This window comes from Aedes aegypti, chromosome 3 (genome assembly GCF_002204515.2).
Source record: "Aedes aegypti strain LVP_AGWG chromosome 3, AaegL5.0 Primary Assembly, whole genome shotgun sequence".
Classification (NCBI taxonomy): Eukaryota; Metazoa; Arthropoda; class Insecta; order Diptera; family Culicidae; genus Aedes; species Aedes aegypti.
The window spans coordinates 103,279,642-103,299,498 of record NC_035109.1 but is presented as its reverse complement, the minus strand read 5'-3'; the positions used below and the strand labels follow the sequence as shown (position 1 = coordinate 103,299,498).

General features: G+C 39.3%; 1 protein-coding gene across 2 annotated transcripts in view; it reads left to right on the top strand.

Moving 5' to 3' along the window:
- The first annotated feature begins 562 nt into the window (after window positions 1-562).
- The window catches only part of LOC5579277 (forkhead box protein I1), a 93,876-nt gene continuing 74,581 nt past the window's right edge, over window positions 563-19,857 (top strand). For both annotated transcript variants that reach the window (XR_002501681.1, XR_002501682.1), the window contains exons 1-4: window positions 563-700; window positions 758-1,770; window positions 17,185-17,772; window positions 17,852-18,105. The gene's annotated coding sequence lies outside the window, so the exon portion shown is untranslated. The remainder of the gene's footprint in view (window positions 701-757; window positions 1,771-17,184; window positions 17,773-17,851; window positions 18,106-19,857) is intronic.

The following is a 19,857-nucleotide window of genomic DNA, read 5'->3' as shown; positions in this document are numbered from 1 at the left end:
ATAACATTGTCGTTTATTTAGTTCGAACTTTTGCGCCCACCATGAGGCAAAGGTTCGCAATTGACTTATAACACTAAATTTTATATTTCTTGCAATACAAATGGAACCCTAAAAATCAAGTATTATGTGCTCAGACGCAGCCTCTGTCCCACTGAGGACGTAATGAAAAGAATAAGAAGATGTTAAGTTTCGTGACCAGTAAAAAAATATTCCATTTTGCACTAGTACGGAATGTCGGAGTTGCAATCGTGGAAATTAATCTGCTCTGGCGTTGCACTACTTTTACGGACCTATTTGATGCGCAGTATCAATGATAAATCAATTATACGTAGTAAACAGATGGTAATCGATATGTGCAGCAACCGATTGAAACATTATCGTATTAACGAAAATTGATTGCAAACATTCGTTATAGCCATAATTTTTGTTTGTACACCATTATTGCTGTAACGGACCAGAGACAATTTTAAACCGTCCTGAAAACCATGGAAAATGGTGGGTTTACAATAAAATTGCGAAACTTGATGGAACAAAATAAAATATTCAGGTTTGCATATGCCATAAACAGGTTTATAAAAACGTCTTCCGAATATCTCTCTTCCCTGATTAAAGAAGACAATGTCCAACTTAAGTCTTAGCTCTTTGTACCCCACAGAAAATCCGATTGATGATGGGATGTTGACGCTAATCAACATTATTGGTAAAGGAAACAATTTAATGTACAACCTTAATAATAAATTTGACTTTTGTTTTTCAGCTTTACGGTATTTAATGAATGTTTATTGCACTTGTATAATTAGCAGAGCGCCAGAAAATGACTATTTATCCGGATACAAGCCACCACACTCAACAATCTTGATAGACCAAGCAACAGTTGGTGAGCAAACAATGATGGATAGCATTGAAAATGGTTGCCAATCCTTCATTATAACCCAACAAGCATCCCAGACGTTCCTAGATGATTTCAATTTCCTTCATGACAGAACAATCACACAACATTCCAACAAAAAGATCATAATTCTTATCGACAGCCAAACCAGTGAAATGGCAACTGATCAGATTTTCCAACACGATGCCATTCATGATATTCCTCAGCTATTGCTTTTGATTCCCAAAGGCCAAGATCGAATAGATCTGATGACTAACAGATTCGTCACTCAAGACCATCACCATGAACTGATCCTGCTGGATAGATTCGTTCCTTCCCTTGGCACATTCAAGTACGGGAATAATCTGTTCCCAAACAAGTTACACGATTTGGAAGGTCGTTTCCTTCGCTTAGCATTGTTCAAATATCATCCTTACACCATTTGGAACGAAGTCAGCTCAATCGACGAATCCAATGCCAATTATGAGCAAAAACCAACGCTAAGCATCGATGGAACCGAGAGCCGAATATTTTTGGAATTCTGCTCTACGTTCAACTGCTCTTTGGACATCTCGCTTGATGAAGCCGGGGAATGGGGCGAAATTTTCGACAACCGCACAGGAAATGGCATTATCGGGGCTGTCGTGGAACGTCGGGCGGACATTGGGGTCGGTGCCCTGTACTCATGGCATCACGAATCCATCTATCTGTCTCTGTCGAAGCCGATCTCGAGAACCGGAGTTACGTGTATCACTCCCAAACCGAGGCTGCTCAGCGGTTGGCTCATACCGATTCTGCCGTTTTCGCAGAACTTGTGGATTGCCGTGTTGAGTACGTTTCTATGCATGAGCTGCTTCTCGCTTTTTGTTAACTATATGGTGGATAATGTGCTGAATAAGGAGGTGAGTGTTGTACGAATTTCAAGAGGTTATTTATAAAGTTAAAAGACCAAAACTCTTCCATAAGTGCATGAAAGCGATTTCAAACGCGCTTTAGAAATTGAATCAAACTCTTGAAATATCTAACATAAGTGAATTTAGGATAAAATAGGATATTGACCTACACTGCCGTGAATCGCAAGTCAGTCCCACGGTGTCAAACTTCGACTATTGTGGATATTGCATGTACAGTATCGGACATGTAAAATGCGCCAAAGCCGTTTTCCCATACAAAATGGTCAACTTCAGATAGCTACATCTCCGCCGTTTCTCAACCGATTCTTTTCATTTTTCCTGTGACGAACTACAAATTTCCTCAATTTTTTAAAACTATTATGAAAGTTGTGTGAAAAATATTGATTCAAAAGTTACAGATAGGTTGAATTTTGACATAAAAAATGCACCACGACACAAAGTGATGTATCAGACAAATTACGCGTCGTAGCATCTTGGTACCTTCAGCGCATTTTTTCATTGAGTGATAAGGACCAAATGCGCTGAAGACACCGAAAAGATACGATGCATAGTTTGTCTGTTACATCATTTTTCGTCTCGGTGCATTTTTTATGTCAAAATTCAACCTATCTGTAACTTTTGAACTAATAGTTTTCACGCAACTTTTCCAATAGTTTTCAAAAATTGAGGTAATTTGTAGTTCGTCACAGAAAAAAATGAGAAGAATCGGTTGAGAAACGGCGAAGATATAGCTTTCTGAAGTTGACCGTTAAACATACACTACCAGCCGTTAGGAAAACGTCAAAACTAGTTGAGCATTGTAAATTTTCATGGTTTGCTATGTAAAAAGCTAGATAAAACGAGTCTCCAAGTTGTGAGCTTTTGAACGACAAATTTTGAAACATTTCAATTGAAACCTTTCCCATACAAAGTTGAGTGTCCGGAATTTGAAGCTGTCTGGAATTTGAATCAGAACGGTACCTCCGATTTCTTTCGACTAGGAATCACCAAAACCAGGCAAAATATTCAGAACCTGAAAATTTTAACTTTATACTGTGGCTTTTATCTTAATAAGTTCGCAACATACTGATTTTGACGCCAAAGTTCCCCATACAATAATAATGGACAAACATTTTTGACTGTGGTTTTTCAACCACTCAAGTATGAAATTACTGGGATAAGGGGCCTAATAAACACACTGGGCGAATTGGACACACCATCATTCTCTGACAATATGCATATTTCATAAAAAAAAATATTCACTGTTTGCAATCCGTATTGTATATGAACTGCTTGATAGTATGAATATTTATGATTGCCCTCTGAAATTTAACTATATTTTTTTCTCAGCCTCAAATTGGTTGCTTATTTATGAAGGCAGTGAAAGAATCTATTTTTTGAGCAAAGAACGGTAAATTTGCTAATGTGATAAAGGGGACCATTTTTACTAATCATAGAATTTGACTCCCATTGACGATCAACGCTCCGTCATCGTAATCATCGTCATCATCGAAACTTCAAAAGCAGTTTTTCTGTTCAAAACTAAAAATTATTCGATGAAAATGTGTTCACTGTGTTTCGGTTGGAGAATTGAATACAGTGAACACATTTTCCTGTAAAGTTTCTTGATTTTGAACGAAAAAACTGCTATTGAAAATTCCGAAATCAACAACAGATCCTGCCCCCTTAATAATAAAGTTTTCAATGAATGAATTGCACGAAAGTTTCATTTTGCCACGATACCTTGTTTTCGACCCAATTTTCTATGTCGTTTTTCTGACATTTGATATGATTTTTCTCACCATGGATGAATGCAGCACGTCATGCTTATTACGAACTCGGAAACCAACCGAGGGTAACTGAAAAATATTGCCTCTTTATCATGAAATAGGCATTTGCTTGAGGTAATAACATATCGATATTAATCATGCTTTCGTTGGTAACTACTAATAAAATTATAGAATTGCTTTTTTGAATTTTCAAAATTTGAAATTTGACCAATTTTTCGTTTTATTTTTCATTCGAATTCGGTTGAGAGCATCCAAACTCACTTAAAAATCACCCATAAATTACCTTCATTTCATCTGGAAGCAAATTTAGGCTATGGAAAGATTTATAAATTAAAGCGTTTTTATGGAAGTTTGAAAAAATCTCTAAAGCTATACAACATAAATTGAACGAAGTTTTTTGTAGACATAATTAAAGTTATTTTTTTAAAATCATCCAACAATTCCAAGCCAAATTGAAGAAAGAATACTAACGTGAATCTTAATAAACATTTTAATAATTTTTCACACAGGTAGTCAATGTTTTGACACAAAAGAACTTTTATTTATTTTAGAAAACTTGGTATATTTTTCATTAATTTTATTGATCATACCGCGATTTGAAAGATTTTAATAGATTCTATAAGAAAGCATAGGCTACAAAATAAAGCCATGCTGAAGTGTCTGAGTTCGACTCCCGGTCGGTCCAGGATCTTTTCGCAGTGGAAATTTCCTTGACTTCTCTGGGCATAAAGTATCATCGTGTCTGCCACACGATATATGAATGCGAAAAATGGCAACTTTGGCAAAGAAAGCTATCAGTTACTGTGAAAGTGTTCACTGAACACTAAGCTCAGGAGCCTAGTGACCTAAAACCGGATTTTAGTAACCCCATGATTGAAACTTGATTTCAGTCAGTAATCGTTTATTGGATAGTTAAAACCACGCAAACCTAGTTTAAGATTTCGTAAGTTAATAAAATCAAACAATCTTTCAAGAGCTCTTGGCCACTTTCCGATGAATTCTTCCAGTAAATAGCTAGTTTTTTTTTTTGAGTAGTGTTTGATGAGGGCAGGATCAAACATGTCACGCGTCGGTAGTTGAAAGTGAAAAAGTGCGTGGTCCGTTAGTAGTGTTTGATCCTTCTACCTTGACGCTTGCTCCTGGGCAGTGCGTCAAGAAAGCCCGAGAAGTCGTCAGTTGTTTTCCCTCTCGGGTCGCGTGCCTATTTTCTCTGAGTGCTCTCAATTGGTGAGCTCGTTTCATGCTACTATTTCTAATCTATAAAATATGTATGACTGCACATTTAATCGTTACAACGGTGAGATGTAAATATGATTTTTCAACAGACTATGAATGGTTCGTCACTGTGAGTGTCGACATTAACTTTGATTCATGAATTATTTATGTTTAACATTTTTTTTTTCAATAATTTATTATTTATAATTAAAAAAAAACTTTGAATGGTTCGACACTACAAGTGTAGACTTGCGAAAGGTTCACTTTATTCAACCAACTTTGGATGGTTCGCCACTGTAAGTGTCGGCATAAGAATAAGAGTGTTATGAATGTTAAATATAGGTATTTGTTCAACAAACTTTGAATGGTTCGTCACCTCAAGTGTCGGCATAATTTTCCTCTATATAGAAATTATTTATATCAAATGAAAATATTATATTTACATATAAGCATGTTTATATCTCACAAATAATTATTTATCATGGTATAATCACTTATCAAAGTGAATCCTGTGACCCAACGATCCTCCCCATTAACAACCATCCCTCCCAGTAACCTTTGTGGAGATGCAGAGGCAAACACGGTCTCCAAATAGCAAAGGTTACACATTACCATTCCTTCCCCCAATCCCACCTGACTGCAAGGACGTGGCCGGCTCCGTTATTGACCCTGCATAAATAGAGGCACTGAATTATGCACACTTTAGAAGATTATGACCAATCCCAGCCGAACTTCTAGTTGATTCTTTGTGCATTTTCACTGACTTCGGTCAATCATGGAATAGCAACCATTGATATGTGTAGTCAGTCTAAGCTAAGCGAAGCTAAGCTATTCTTCCAGGAAAAAGCAAGTTTTTGATTGATTGGCGTTAGCGTTAGCGTAGTTCAAGCTTTCTATTGATTCTAATATATAGTTCTGACAAAAATAGAGTACACAAAGACCTATCTTCAGACAAAATAATCAAGTTTGAAGACCTGTATCGCAGCTAATAGCAAACCAATTGACCTCAAATTTGGACTGCGATTCATAAATCACTTGAACTTTGATATGTGTGAAATTAGTAGAATTTTATTCAAGAATTTTGACGGTATTGAAAAAAATTAAATTAGGACCCCATACCAAGCTGAATGCGTAAATGTAGGCAATGATCTACGTAATTTTTCAATATTTTATAGAAAATTGTATATTTTTAATTTGTTTACCGGCGTTACGGTCTATCTTGCTCGAAGTTAGCGGTAGCATGGAAAATAAAGCAATTAATATTCGATGGATTGGTACCGTAAGGAAACGGCGAGATGAATTAGATTAGATGTGTAACCAGTGGTGTGTCTGTCTGTCCGAGGTTTTTGAGATTTTCGCGATTGGTGTATTGTCATGTTTCAAAAACCAAGAAGGTGTTTGCATATTTGTTTGCATTACCACCCATCGCCCACTGGACACATAGAAAATAGTTCCGCTACTCACCACTACGCCTAAAAGGACGGCCTAAAAGGTGGCGTAAAAAATCCATGATGGGGCGAATCCAAATATTGCGGGAAACTCTTGGTCGAGGGTTCTTAGAAGGACATCCACCATTGTTCTGAATCAGTATCGAACTAATTGTTAAGCAAGATAGGTGTCGAACAGGAAAAAGTGTTATAGAGGTTAAAAGTCGTGAACGCAGAAGAAAAGATTAATCTTGTGGATTAACCGAAATCATCCATGTAACAGACCCTCGACTAGAGCCCCAATTGTCCCCATCACCACTAAAACCTTTATTCGATCCCCAAATGCCCACAGGACTCTTAGTGTTACCCATGGTGTTACCTTTAGTGCCGCCCTAGGAGTGACCTTGGCCGTTGCCTTGGCGTAGAGCGTGGGCTGTGAAGTGCGCGTAGTAGACCCGAAGATCTTGAGTGGTCCTACCACCTCGAAATACGCTGCAGCTACCCTCGAGAATGCCAACGCGCGGCTTGTGCTTGAGGCCGCGTCTGGAAACGCCATTTTGCCAACAGCAATGCAGCATTGTCAAACCAAGGCCTAGGAAGGTGAAGACTGTAGGATGAAATCACGAGAAAAGTCGCGGCCGTACACGCTAAGCCTGCTCAACGCAGCGCATGTGTTAAAACTACACAGAACGAGGCAAACAATGCAAGACTCTCTGGCTGAGTGGAAATTCTGTGTAAGTCGCACTCATGCTATGTGTAACCGATGTGTTGGCCATAGGCTGTGCGCTGATCGATGGAAATGGAACTGTCAGTCATCTCCCGCGCGGCAGCAAACAGTTGGCCGTTGGTAAGATTGTGAGTTTTCAGGGATTTTTCCAGCGAAAAGCCGGAAGATGGTCGCAAATGAGAAAGTTTTTCCCCCATTTGCTTCCGCTTCGGCTATTTGAATGAAAAAATCTCTGAAAAACTTTAAAATCGGAATGTTTTTTTCTTAATGTTTTCAGAAGCAAAACAAACATGGAAGCGAATTCCGCATTCCAAGCGTTCCTCCTCTGTGCGCATTTCACTCATTCGGTTTGTTTACCACCGTTTGCACAAAACTGTGTACATCCCCCTTTGCACAGAATCTGTGCTGCATGAAGAGCGGCCGATTTTGTGTACTCGGCACTCATTTCTGAGCGGATGAAGTTTAGCGTGTAGAAGAAGGAAGAAGAGAAAGAGTGGAAGGTAGGAGATAGGAAGTAAGGAAGATAGAAACCAAAAGGTACCTGTGTGCAAGAAAAGCCAAAAGAGTGAGTTTAAGTGTCGCTAAATCGGTATTCAAGTGTTTTCTTGGTCGCGGATTATCACGCGCATATGCCGACCCTGAAGCAATTATAGAAGGGGATCTCATTGATGCCGGATAGGGCATCTGCGCCATTAGTTGCAGATATTAAAGAGGGCATACCATTTGAAACAGAACAACGAATCAGAAGAACATGCTTGATTGCCAAACATTATTCGGGCACTTGAAATCTCCTTATTTTTGGCTGTCTTGGTAGTGTTATTCAAACAACACGCCAAGCCGATCCCATAGGGGACGTTAGCCAAAAAGAAGGACGTTTACTGTTTCATATGGTACGTTACCTACCCATCCAGTATTCAACAAATAACCAAATTGAGAATATAATTATCACGATCGATACCTCTGCAAGTAGAATATTGTATATTTCAACGAAATGAACGAATCATACAACTTTCGATGCCTAAATCTTCTTCAGGGATCAGTTGTTGGCATCTGCTAAGACTGTCAAGCTGTGACTCTGTAAAGAACTAGGATTAGAGCTGAAAGCTTGTGGTCGTCTTGAACTACTATTTCATAAGCTATGACAAACTATTTCCATATATCACAAGTTATATTGACATTGGTACTCCGTTTGGAAGAAACGAAATTGTGTGACACAATGATCAATTTCATCATACTGATCTATTTTCCCAGATATTACGGCATGTGCAATTGCTCAGATAGATAATGTCTATTAGCATCACTCTCAACGTATGTTGAAAGCTACTAACGGAAGTTGGAAAACAATCGTTAGAGCCAGTTCGCGAAAACCGCAACCCCCTTTCCAAGGGAAGTTGTATTGATGTTCTCCGATCAGGCTGAAATTTTCAGGGATTGTTCTTCTATATAAAAAATGATGTTTTGCAAAATATTAGATTTTTATATTGGGGGGAAGTGGGGCAAAATGACCCCCAATGATTTCATGTCACTAAACATGCAAAATCACAAAAACTGATATAACTATAGTAAAAGTGCACGGATTATGTTGAAATTTGGCATGAATACTCTACGTTATATAAACTTTGAGATTTGCATGGTATATGAATTTTAAAAGTACTTCAAATCGAGAAAAATGAGTTTTTCATAAAAAATTTAGTGATTTTCAAATCGATTTTTTTCTTACCAACCGAACTAGGTCAAAAAACTAAATATGACGTTTTGTAGGGTAACTCATGGGCTTTCATTTGAGGTGTAATTCAGATATGCCGTTTCAAAAATTTTCGAAAAAAAATTTTTTTTCGGGGTAGTATTTGAACTTGAGCCATTTTGCGAGTACCGCAACTGCCTTGTCTAGAGAGGTTGTATTGATGTTCTCCGATCGAGCTGAAATTTACAGGAGTTGTTTTCCTATATAAAATAAGATATTTTGCAAAATTTCAGATTTTTATATTAGGGAGAAGTGGTACAAAATAATCACTAATGATTTAATATATAAAAAAATACAAAATTAATAAAACTGCTATAATAGCGATAGTAGGGGCCCAGATAGCCGTAGCGGTAAACGCGCAGCTATTCAGCAAGACCAAGCTGAGGGCCGTGGGTTCGAATTCCACCGACCGAGGATCTTTTCGGGTTGGAATTTCTCTCGACATCCCAGGGCATAGAGTATCTTCGTACTTGCCACACGATATACATATGTAAAAATAATCAATCGGCATAGAAAGCTCTCAGTTAATAACTGTGGAAGTTATCATAAGAACACTGAGCTGAGAAGCAGGTTTTGTCCTAGTTGGGACGTAACGCCAGAAAGAAGAAAAAGAATAGCGATAATAAAAATGCACGAATTTGTATGAAATTTGGCATGTTTACTTTACGTTATATGAATGATCATTTTGGATAAAAAAATGTTTCAAATCGAGAAAAACCTGTTATTTTGTGAAATTAGTTTTTTTTTTCAAATCGACTTATTTTTGGTCAACCGAACTAGGTTGAAGTTTTGTAGGACAACTCAAGGGCTTTCATTCGTGGTGTACCGTAGTAAATCAAAATCCGGGCGGTATGAGCAGCGTATGTCGGTAGTTGTAATACCGATTATATCATACCGTGTTGCCGCTGCCATATCTGAAAGAAATGTCACTTTCTTGCAAAAGTGATGATGTGAATAACAATAAGTCATTGCACCAATATTTTCGTTAGCAGCTTCGGCGGTTCAGTAGTAAGCGTTGTTTCTTCTCACGCTGTTTGGATGGGAATCAACTACCGAATTTTTTTTAATTTGGATAATGTTTGATGGGTTTGATTAGGAGGGTCACATGTATGTGTGTATGATGGTATGTTTGCTAGAGATCAATTTGTAAATGATTGAGTTTAGCTTAGTTCAGACTGACTGCATATATGGCTGCTATGAGACATTGTACTGTTTATATCTTGAATGGAATTTTGACTTTTATTAGCCTTGATGTTTGCAAATTTCTCGAAAGAGTAAAAGAGAGACGAAGATTGTTAAAAATTGCATATTTCCACGGAAAATTGTGTGTTTTTTACAAAAAAAAAACATATTTTTTAGTACATTTGTGTGATATAGTTGTTTGGACAGACATGTTCGCGGTTTAAACTGCAATCATAACTGATTGGTTCAATGAACGACGCACAGTATTGTTCTTATTACATATTACTCATGTTTTGATGATGTTCAAATTATTATTCCAGTTTTATTTGAAAATTGTGTACTTACGGCATCGAAACATACAATTCCAATACAATGTCCGGCTTCAAAAACTTTGGGCTCCAATTCCGGACAGCCTTTTTTACTATTTTAAACTATATTTACAGCATATTTTTTCAATGTGGTGTCACTAAACTTTTAAACTATAACTTTGTGTATTATTATGTTACAATCACTACTGCTGCGACGATTGCCTCCATCTAAGCGCCCCTCGAACGCATATATACCATCAGGGATTGAATCCTGAGAGAATTGAGAGAATCTCTCGCGTATCGCTCTCTGTAACTATCATAACATGCTGCACATTATGAGAGACTGTTTACAACTTTGATCAGATTGGGGGGATAGTAGTGCATGATAAAACCCTTCTAAACATGCTCCAAGCCTGGGGGACATTATTGCTATTGGAAGTTCGTGGATTGTTTATCGTGCCAGAAAAGAAAAACACCTATCCCCAACGGTAAACAAGCGAGAAAAATGGATTTTATCATCGCTCTCTCTTTGGGGCTCTCGCTCGCTGCTTCCATTTATCAGACTTGTTACACCTTGCGATACAATGACGATCGTGGACCGCAACATATGGGATGTTTTTCTTCGCTTGCTTTGATCGTGCTTCATACTCGAATGAGAGCGAACTCTGCAAAGCCAGTATACCATCCATGCGAATGAGTGGGGGAAATGTCAAGTGGGGGAATGAGAATTGAAAAAAATACCTTCTCATTGTTGATTGATCGATGTGAATGCAAAATCGTTTATTAAGTGACTTATAATTTATATATTATTACTATATGCTTATTAAAACTGAATAATTACAGATAGCGACCTGAATTACCCTTTATTAGATTTAAAAATTTGAATTGTTTGCCTAGTACGAGACCAAATGTAAGTAATAAAATACTATACGATTATCTCTAACCAATAAATTTATACCTTTGAGCTGATCTCATCGGGGACATTGATGAGTTTGTTGAACAGAGCTCCGAAAGGCCAATACGTCGTATTAACTACAAAAACAGCTATTTTTTCATTCAATATAGTTGTATAAATGTTGTCAATTTAGCATTTTATTGGTAAACTAGTGGTTTCGGCAAACTTCGTCTTACCATCAAGTAGGCTGTTGCAAAATGTCATGTAATCCCCCATACAAAATGACACCTGAGTCTTCTCCCGTTTTCCAGATTATTCCGGAGACTTTCCCATACTTTTTCCTTGCACGAACACGTCGCATCCCTTGTCGAGTGCAACAGTGAAAAACTTACCTCAATCGGTTGATCCGTTCTCAAGTTATTTCGTGACATACAAACACCACTACATTTTTATTTATGCAGATATTATCAGAGTGTCCAGATAATGGAACCGTCCGAATTTTGATTCACTACGGTACACCACGTTAATATAACGTTAATTAAACATACCAAATTTCATGCAAATTCGTGCATTTTTAGTATCGCTGATATATCACTTTCATTGATTTTGTATGTTTTAATATATTGAATCATTAGTGATTATTTTGTACCACTTCTCCCTAATATAAAAATCTGAAATTTTGCGGAATATATTCTTTTATATAGGAAAACAACTCCTGTAAATTTCAGTTCGATCGGAGAACATCAATACAACCTCTCTAGACAAGGCAGTTGCGGTACTCGCAAAATGGCTCAAGTTCAAACACTACCCCGAAAAAAAATTTTTTTTTCGAAAATTTTTGGAACGGCATATCTGGATTACACCTCAAATGAAAGCCCATGAGTTACCCTACAAAACGTCATATTTAGTTTTTTGACCTAGTTCGGTTGATTAGAAAAAAATCGATTTGAAAATCACTAAATTTTTTATGAAAAACTCATTTTTCTCGATTTGAAGTTGTTTTAAAATTCATATACCATGCCAATCTCAAAGTTTATATAACGTAGAGTAATCAAGCCAAGTTTCAACGTTATCCGTGCAGTTTTACTAACTTGTACCAAATTGAACACAATCATCGCAGTGTGGTGAGATGACCACGAGGTTTCGGACGCGACTCTCCCTTGCTAGATCAGAGTTCAAATCCCGGCCAAAATTTTACATATTTTTTTTGTTTATTTCTCAAACCTATTGTATCGATTGATATATCTCGAGTTTCAGCAGATTTTATACATTTCAATGATACAATTGTGAACCATATTTGCGACGGGACTAAAGTGTGGCTAAAATGATACTTACTTGATACTTGATGGGCTACAATCCGCTACGTTGAATCTACGCCGAATGGATAATTCTTCTCCACTGGGCTCGGTCCTGAGCCAATCGCTTCCAGTCGCCCTGAACGTTAAGTGCCCTTAAGTCCTCTTCAACTGCACAAAGCCAACGTGTGCGTGGCCTACCACGAAGCCGACGGCCTCGTCCGGGTTCTCTACTGAATATTATTTTTGCTTGTCGTTCTTCCGGCATTCGTACCACGTGACCAGCCCAACGCAGCCTGCCATGTTTTATGAGCTTGATAATATCCACTTCTTTATATACTTGGTACAACTCATGATTCATGCGACGCCGCCAGATGCCATTTTCTTGTTTACCGCCGAGTATTGTTCGCAGCACTTTACGCTCAAAAACTCCAAACGCTTTCCGGTCAACCTCTTTTAACGTCCAGGATTCATGGCCGTATAGAGCAACCGGAAGGATAAGAGTCTTATATAGCGCGAATTTTGTTTTCGTCTGCAGGCTACGGGACTTAAGCTGGTTACGGAGCCCGTAAAAAGCCCTATTCGCAGCTGCAAGACGCCTTTTCACCTCGCGGGTAACATCATTATCGCAAGTCACTAAAGTACCAAGATACACAAATTCTTCCACTACTTCAAATTTTTCACCACCCAGCACCACTTCACTACCAACGTCACGATTGGAACCACGCTGTCTACCAGCGATCATGTACTTAGTTTTGCTGGTGTTGACGGTAAGTCCAATCCTCGCTGTCTCCCTTTGAAAAGGCACGAATGCCTCTTCTACGGCTCGACGATCAATTCCGATTATATCGATATCGTCCGCAAAACCCAGGAGCATATGCGACCGGGTGACGATGGTACCGCTTCTTTGCACGCCCGCTCTCCTTATAGCTCCTTCGAGAGCAATGTTGAACAAAAGATTCGAAAGCGCATCTCCTTGCTTCAATCCATCTAAGGTTACGAAGGAGGTTGAAGTCTCATCCGCAACCCGCACACTTGATTTCGATCCATCCAACGTTGCACGAATCAGTCTAATCAGTTTCGCCGGAAAACCGTGTTCTACCATTATCTGCCATAACTCATTTCTCTTTACTGAATCGTACGCCGCCTTGAAATCAATGAACAGATGATGAGTCTGCAAGTTGTATTCCCGGAACTTATCAAGGATTTGTCGCAAGGTAAACATTTGATCCGTCGTTGATCGGCCCTCACGAAAACCAGCTTGGTATTCGCCGACGAAGGACTCCTCCAGCGGTCTCAATCTGTTGAACAGAACACGCGACATTATTTTGTACGCCGAATTGAGGAGCGTTATTCCTCGGTAATTGGCGCACTCCAATCTGTGGCCCTTCTTATACAGAGGGCAGATGAGGCCCTCCAGCCAGCTAGCAGGCAATTCTTCTTCCTCCCATATTCTTAACAGAGTACGGTGCAGTATTTCGTACAGCTGCTCACTACCGTGCTTGAAAAGTTCGGCCGGGAGCTCGTTTTTTCCAGCAGCCTTACAGTTCTTCAACTCCTTAATCGCTCTTCTAACCTCATCTAGCGTCGGGGGCTCCACAGCTTGTCCATCGTTGCTGATGGTTAATCTGTTCTCAGACGCGCTCGTGTTCTCTCCATTCAACAATTGCTCGAAGTGTTCTTTCCACCTGGCAGCCACCAAGATTTTGTCTGTCAGCAAGTTACCTTCGCGGTCATTGCACATGACGGGAGACGGCGCAGTTTTTCTCCGTACGCCATTGACAGTTTCGTAAAATCTCCGCATATCGTTTTGTTCGATGCTGTTTTGCGCCTCAGTAATGATGTCTTCTTCATACTCCCTTTTCTTTCTGCGGTGAATTCGTTTCTCGGCTGCTCTAGCTTCCTTGTACCGCTCTCTATTCTGCCGGGTACCAGACACTAACATCCGACTTCTGGCAACATTCTTCTCATCCGTCACATTCTGGCACTCCTCATCAAACCAACCGTTTCTGGGTCGTCTCTGAGCAGTACCTATCACCTCTCGCGCTGCTGTGCTCATCGCACCGTGGATAGACTCCCACAGATTGTTGAGGTTTTCGCCTACGTTGTATCCCCTTATCCGCTCATCAAGCTTCCGGCGGTACTCGTCTGCTACACCTTCTGTTGATAAGCGCTGGATATTGAAACGCAACGGTCGCTGTGTTCTTGTGTTCGCCACGGTAGACAACCGTGCACGAATTTTACTAACAACGAGATAGTGATCAGAGTCGATGTTTGGGCCTCTAAAGGTCCTCACATCGATGACATCCGAGAAATGCCGACCGTCCACCAAAACGTGGTCTATTTGGTTGCAGAGCTCGCCATTTGGGTGCATCCAGGTGTGCTTTCGGATGTCTTTGCGTGCAAAGTAGGTGCTGCTGATGGCCATCCCTCTAGCTGCAGCAAAAGTTATCAGCCTTAGGCCGTTGTCATTGGTGGCGGAGTGAAGGCTCTCCGTACCAATTATAGGGCGGAAAAAAATCCTCTCTTCCGACCTGAGCGTTGGCATCCCCGATAACAACTTTTACGTCATGTTTTGGGCACTCTCCGTAGGTCTTGTCGAGACAATCATAAAACGCATCCTTCGTGTCGTCGGGTTTATCGTTTGTCGGCGCATAGATGTTGATCAGACTGTAGTTGAAGAATTTGCCCCGTATCCTCAATACGCAGATTCGTTCATTAATCGGTTTCCACCGCATAACACGCTTCATCTGCTTCCCGATCACTATGAATCCGACGCCATGCTCTGCCTTATCGCTGCCACTATGGTAGATGTTGTATTTGAAAGCTGTGTTGGCGACGGGATCCACCGCCCTGAATTCACGTTCTCCAGTTCTAGGCCATCTTACTTCTTGAATAGCAGCCACGCTCACTCCAACCTTCTGCAATTCACGAGCCAAAAGGCTCACTCGTCCGGGTTCATTTAACGTCCTGACATTCCAGGTACCGAGTTTCCAATCATAGTCCTTATTTCGTTGCCAGGTCGGTTGCCGAAAATATCGTTCGTTATTTCTCCTTTCTCCATTTTTCGTGGTAGGTAAGAAATTCGATATGCTACCTTACCAGGGTCGCGATACCTACATCACGATGGTGGGGCTGCCACCTTAGGTGTAGCTGACGTGATACAGCATTTCATACTCAGCCGCTGGATGCCAGAACAGACGCTGTTTGAGCCGCACCTCCTTGGTGGACAGACGCTCGAGACGCACCTCCTCACTCTAGCTGATGTCAGAAGGACAACAGTGCCCAGGCTGCACTACCAACTAAGTACGCAACCCTTAGCTGGCGGTCTTTGTCATCATTTGACCCGTGGAAGCGTGAGGTAGGGACTTGTGAGGACCAGAGCTATGTTGGACGCTCCTTCCTAGTTGTCGGCTCACCATTTCATAGCCCACAGGCTAAAATGACTTGATATTATAATTGAGGGGGTTAGAAGCAAAGTGACAGGACACCAGTTTGGAGAAAATTAACTTTGAAGCATTTCAGGCAATTTTTCATTCCATACAAATTGTATGGGAGCCTGAAAAACAAGACAATGTTCTACGAATTATGTTTTTTTTCTGTTATACGAAATCACCTAAAACTTAAAAGAGAACTTGAAAACAGTAGAATTTTTCAGTATACTTAACTCAATACCGACGAAAATTGCACTTACACCTATTTGTTTGCAGTAGATCCCATTCACATAATAAAGCTACATTTATTTACTCGTCCGAATCGATTCAAAACACAAGAAAATATACTCATTTTCCTTATAATTTTAACTCCCTCCCCATACAACAAATCTGGCCAAGGTTCTTACCCAGTCAACATTTTGGTTGGTATTACTTTTGTTATACATCATTCTATATGAATTAATTCAATCGTATAGAATGCACGAGAAGGCTATATACCTACCAAAGTGGAGGCTATATGCGTACTTGGCACGACTTTTTTCGGACTTTCTGCGATCAGATATACGATGCCACAAAATTTGGATGAAAATAAAAAAAAAGTTTCCAACGAGTCTCGAACGCGTGACCTCTGGATCAGGAATCAGGCACCTAACCACTGTACCACCGAGGGTTGCATATCCGACGGGCCAATATTAATACATGTTTCATGTACAGCGACACATACTTTGTTGTTCTTTGAGGCCCATCGTCAGCAGATGCAGATGAATTTGGATGGCAATTTTTGCTAAGTTATTGCGATTTCATACGATGCTTTCTGGATTGATATATGATCTGTCAGTTTATATAACATAACGCGATTCTATGTTGCACTATTTACGACATGTTTTGTTGTCAACACAGATTGTCGTTTATGAATCGTATTGGGGATTTATATACAACTTGTATTGACATTGATAACGCTTAATATGGCATCTTGTGTGATTCTGATTTTGGACGCATGAATATGTGATTTTGGATGCACATTCTTATACGATACGTGGTTCACTGGGTATAATTTGGTCTTCTCATATGAAATCAATGTGATTGGCCAATTTAAGAACCAAAATTAAATCTCTGGCCATAACTGGTTCTGGTGATCTAAATTGATCAACGGAATTTTCAAAGCGAAAAAAATGGTTTCAGCCCCGTTCCGATATTTTTCAAAAATAATATTCATTGAAAAATTGCGTTTGACATATTAGTAGTATATAAAGGGACTCTCATATATTTTTTAAAGACATTTTCCCTTAGGCTGGCCAAAAGCTATCAGAAATTTAAACATGTGTTATAAGTAGCATAAAAATCATTTCTGAATCCAAAACTATCGATCTATTCATTATGATACATTTTTATTTTAACAATTTCAGAATCGACGCGTAGACCTGTGCGAATCGTTCATGATCATAGGCAGTATATTCATCTTGCAATCCGTTCTGCTGAGGATAAACCGCAGCAAACTCGTGTCGCAGTTGATAGTCATGGGATCGCTTCTGTTCGTGGGACTTATGATCGGCAACCTTTACAGTGGAGGCCTTTCCAGTATCATGACTATTCCTCGTTACGAGCCCCCAGTCGACACTCTGGAAGATCTGGCTAACAGCAACCTGCCGTGGGCGTCAACTCACGATGCATGGATCTTCTCCATCCTGATGGCGACTCAACCGACTATCATCAGAATCCTACACAACTTTCAAACTCACCCGAAAGAAGTACTTCACAAACACACCAAACAGCTAGACATGGCCTACAGCGTGGAAAGATTACCGTACGGCCACTTTGCAATCGGCGAGTACATCGACGAAGAGGCGTCCCACAAGTTCCATCTTATGAAAGAAGATATCTACTGGGAGAACTGCGTAGCCATGTCCACCAAAACGTGGCCCATGATGGACCAGTTGGACCAACTGATTTTGATCATATTCCAAAGTGGCATACAACGCTACTGGGAATTGCAGGTGAGTTCCTCACGCTCTTCAAAGCGCATGCGTTTCTCCAACCACTCACAATTTGCAAATCTTCGTTCCACTTTGATAGGTCGTGTCGAAATACGAGAACGATGAAGTTCAGTTGGCCATCGCCACGTCACGCCATCCGGAAAATGATGGGCCAATAGTGTTGCAACTTTCTCATCTGCTGGGTGCGTTCCTGATGCTAGGCTTCGGATTGGCTGCCGGACTGGCAACGTTTATGGTGGAAGTGATGCTGGGAAAGTTTATGTGACTGCGGAAGGAAACCGAACGGGAATGCTTCCGTTCACCGAACAACTCTGTTGTGTGGAAACGAAGGAAGTGAGTTTCAAATAATTTGATAAAAGTGGAAACTTTTCCCTAGATGTTGTAAGATGATGTTCCTGAGTAAACTATCTGTATATTTCGTCTTGACCATTGTCTAAAACTGATAATAGTATGATAATAGAATAAGTAATAATAAAAAAAAAATCGAGCGAATTGAAAACTACTCAAACTGATGGCGAGTGAAGAGGGTTTGACATGTAGGACACGTCCTATGCACAAAAATATTTGAATAGGATAGTCAAAGTATTGATCAATTCATGATTTATCAAGAAAAATTAATCAAAGATCAACAACAAAATTTAAAACATCAATTGGGCTATTGATCATCTGTTCTATACCCATGTAACTTGGTCGTATTCTTCAATAAACATATGATGAGTCTTTTCATGACTTTCTCCTCTATTCAATTGTGACACACTATGTGCATGACCCAAAAGTTTTTAAAAAATGTGACTCGTTTGGAAACCAATTTTTAAGTATATCCACGGAGAATAACCTAGAAAAACCGAAGTAGTAATTCTTGCAGGAAACTTCTAGAATTGTTAGCAAGCGATTGTAAGCAGGTCACTAAGTGCCTAATATGTGTCGACAGAGCAGACAATGTACACTTATCGGGCGGACCCAAATGTCCGGGTACAAGCGGAGTATCAAAGCAGCCAAAACGGAAGAAACACAGTTAAATTTAAACCACTGTAATGAAGCCCAGCAGCTGCTTTGGCAATCAGTCACGGAAACCAAGACTGAAGTGGTGTTACTATTGGAGCCATACCGCATACCAGCCAACAACGGAAGCCGCCACCCAGTTAGATCTGGGGATTTTTTTTTATTACCGTACGGGTTTGGGCCGAAGGGTCTCAGATTTTCATGAAACTTTTTCCACAGGCAGGGCTCATGGATATATGAATAAAAAAAATTTGAGAAAAATTCAAGGTCGCCTATTTTTCCGGAAAACTCAGGTGGAAATTTTTTGTTTTCCCTTGACACTACTTACTTTGAAAAATCATAACTCAAGAACGAAGCATCGTAGAAACAAAGTTTTTATATGAAAATTTAAGCAAATTTTCTCAAAAATCCAAAAAAAATATGAACTGGAAAAAGTTCTCCACAAAATTTTCCACCGTTGGGAAAATTTGTAAAGAAAAGCCGGAAAAAAACTATGCCCGAACTCGTGGAAAATTTTCAAAAAAATATTTTCGAGAAGGTAATTTTATAAGCTTTAATTACTGAAATTTTTGGAATGCACTTTTTTTTCGTTTTTGAGTTATGGCCAATTTTGTGAAAAATGTCCAGATGTGCCATATAAGACTTTTCTTTGAAAAATCATAACTCAAGAACGAAACATTGTAGAAACAAAGTTTTTATATGAAAATTTTAGCAAATTTTCTCAGAAATCCAAAAAAAAATGTGAACTGGAAAAAGTTTTCCACAAAATTTTCCACCGTTGGGAAAATTCGTAAAGAAAAGCCTGAAAAACTATGCCCGAACTCGTGGAAAATTTTCAAAAAAATATTTTCGAGAAGGTAATTTTATAAGCTTTAATTACTGAAATTTTTGGAATGCACTTTTTTTCGTTTTTGAGTTATGGCCAATTTTGTGAAAAATGTCCAGATGTGCCATATAAGACCTTTCTTTGAAAAACCATAACTCAAGAACGAAACATTGTAGAAACAAAGTTTTTATATGAAAATTTAAGCTAATTTTCTCAGAAATCAAAAAAAAAATATGAACTGGAAAAAGTTTTCCACA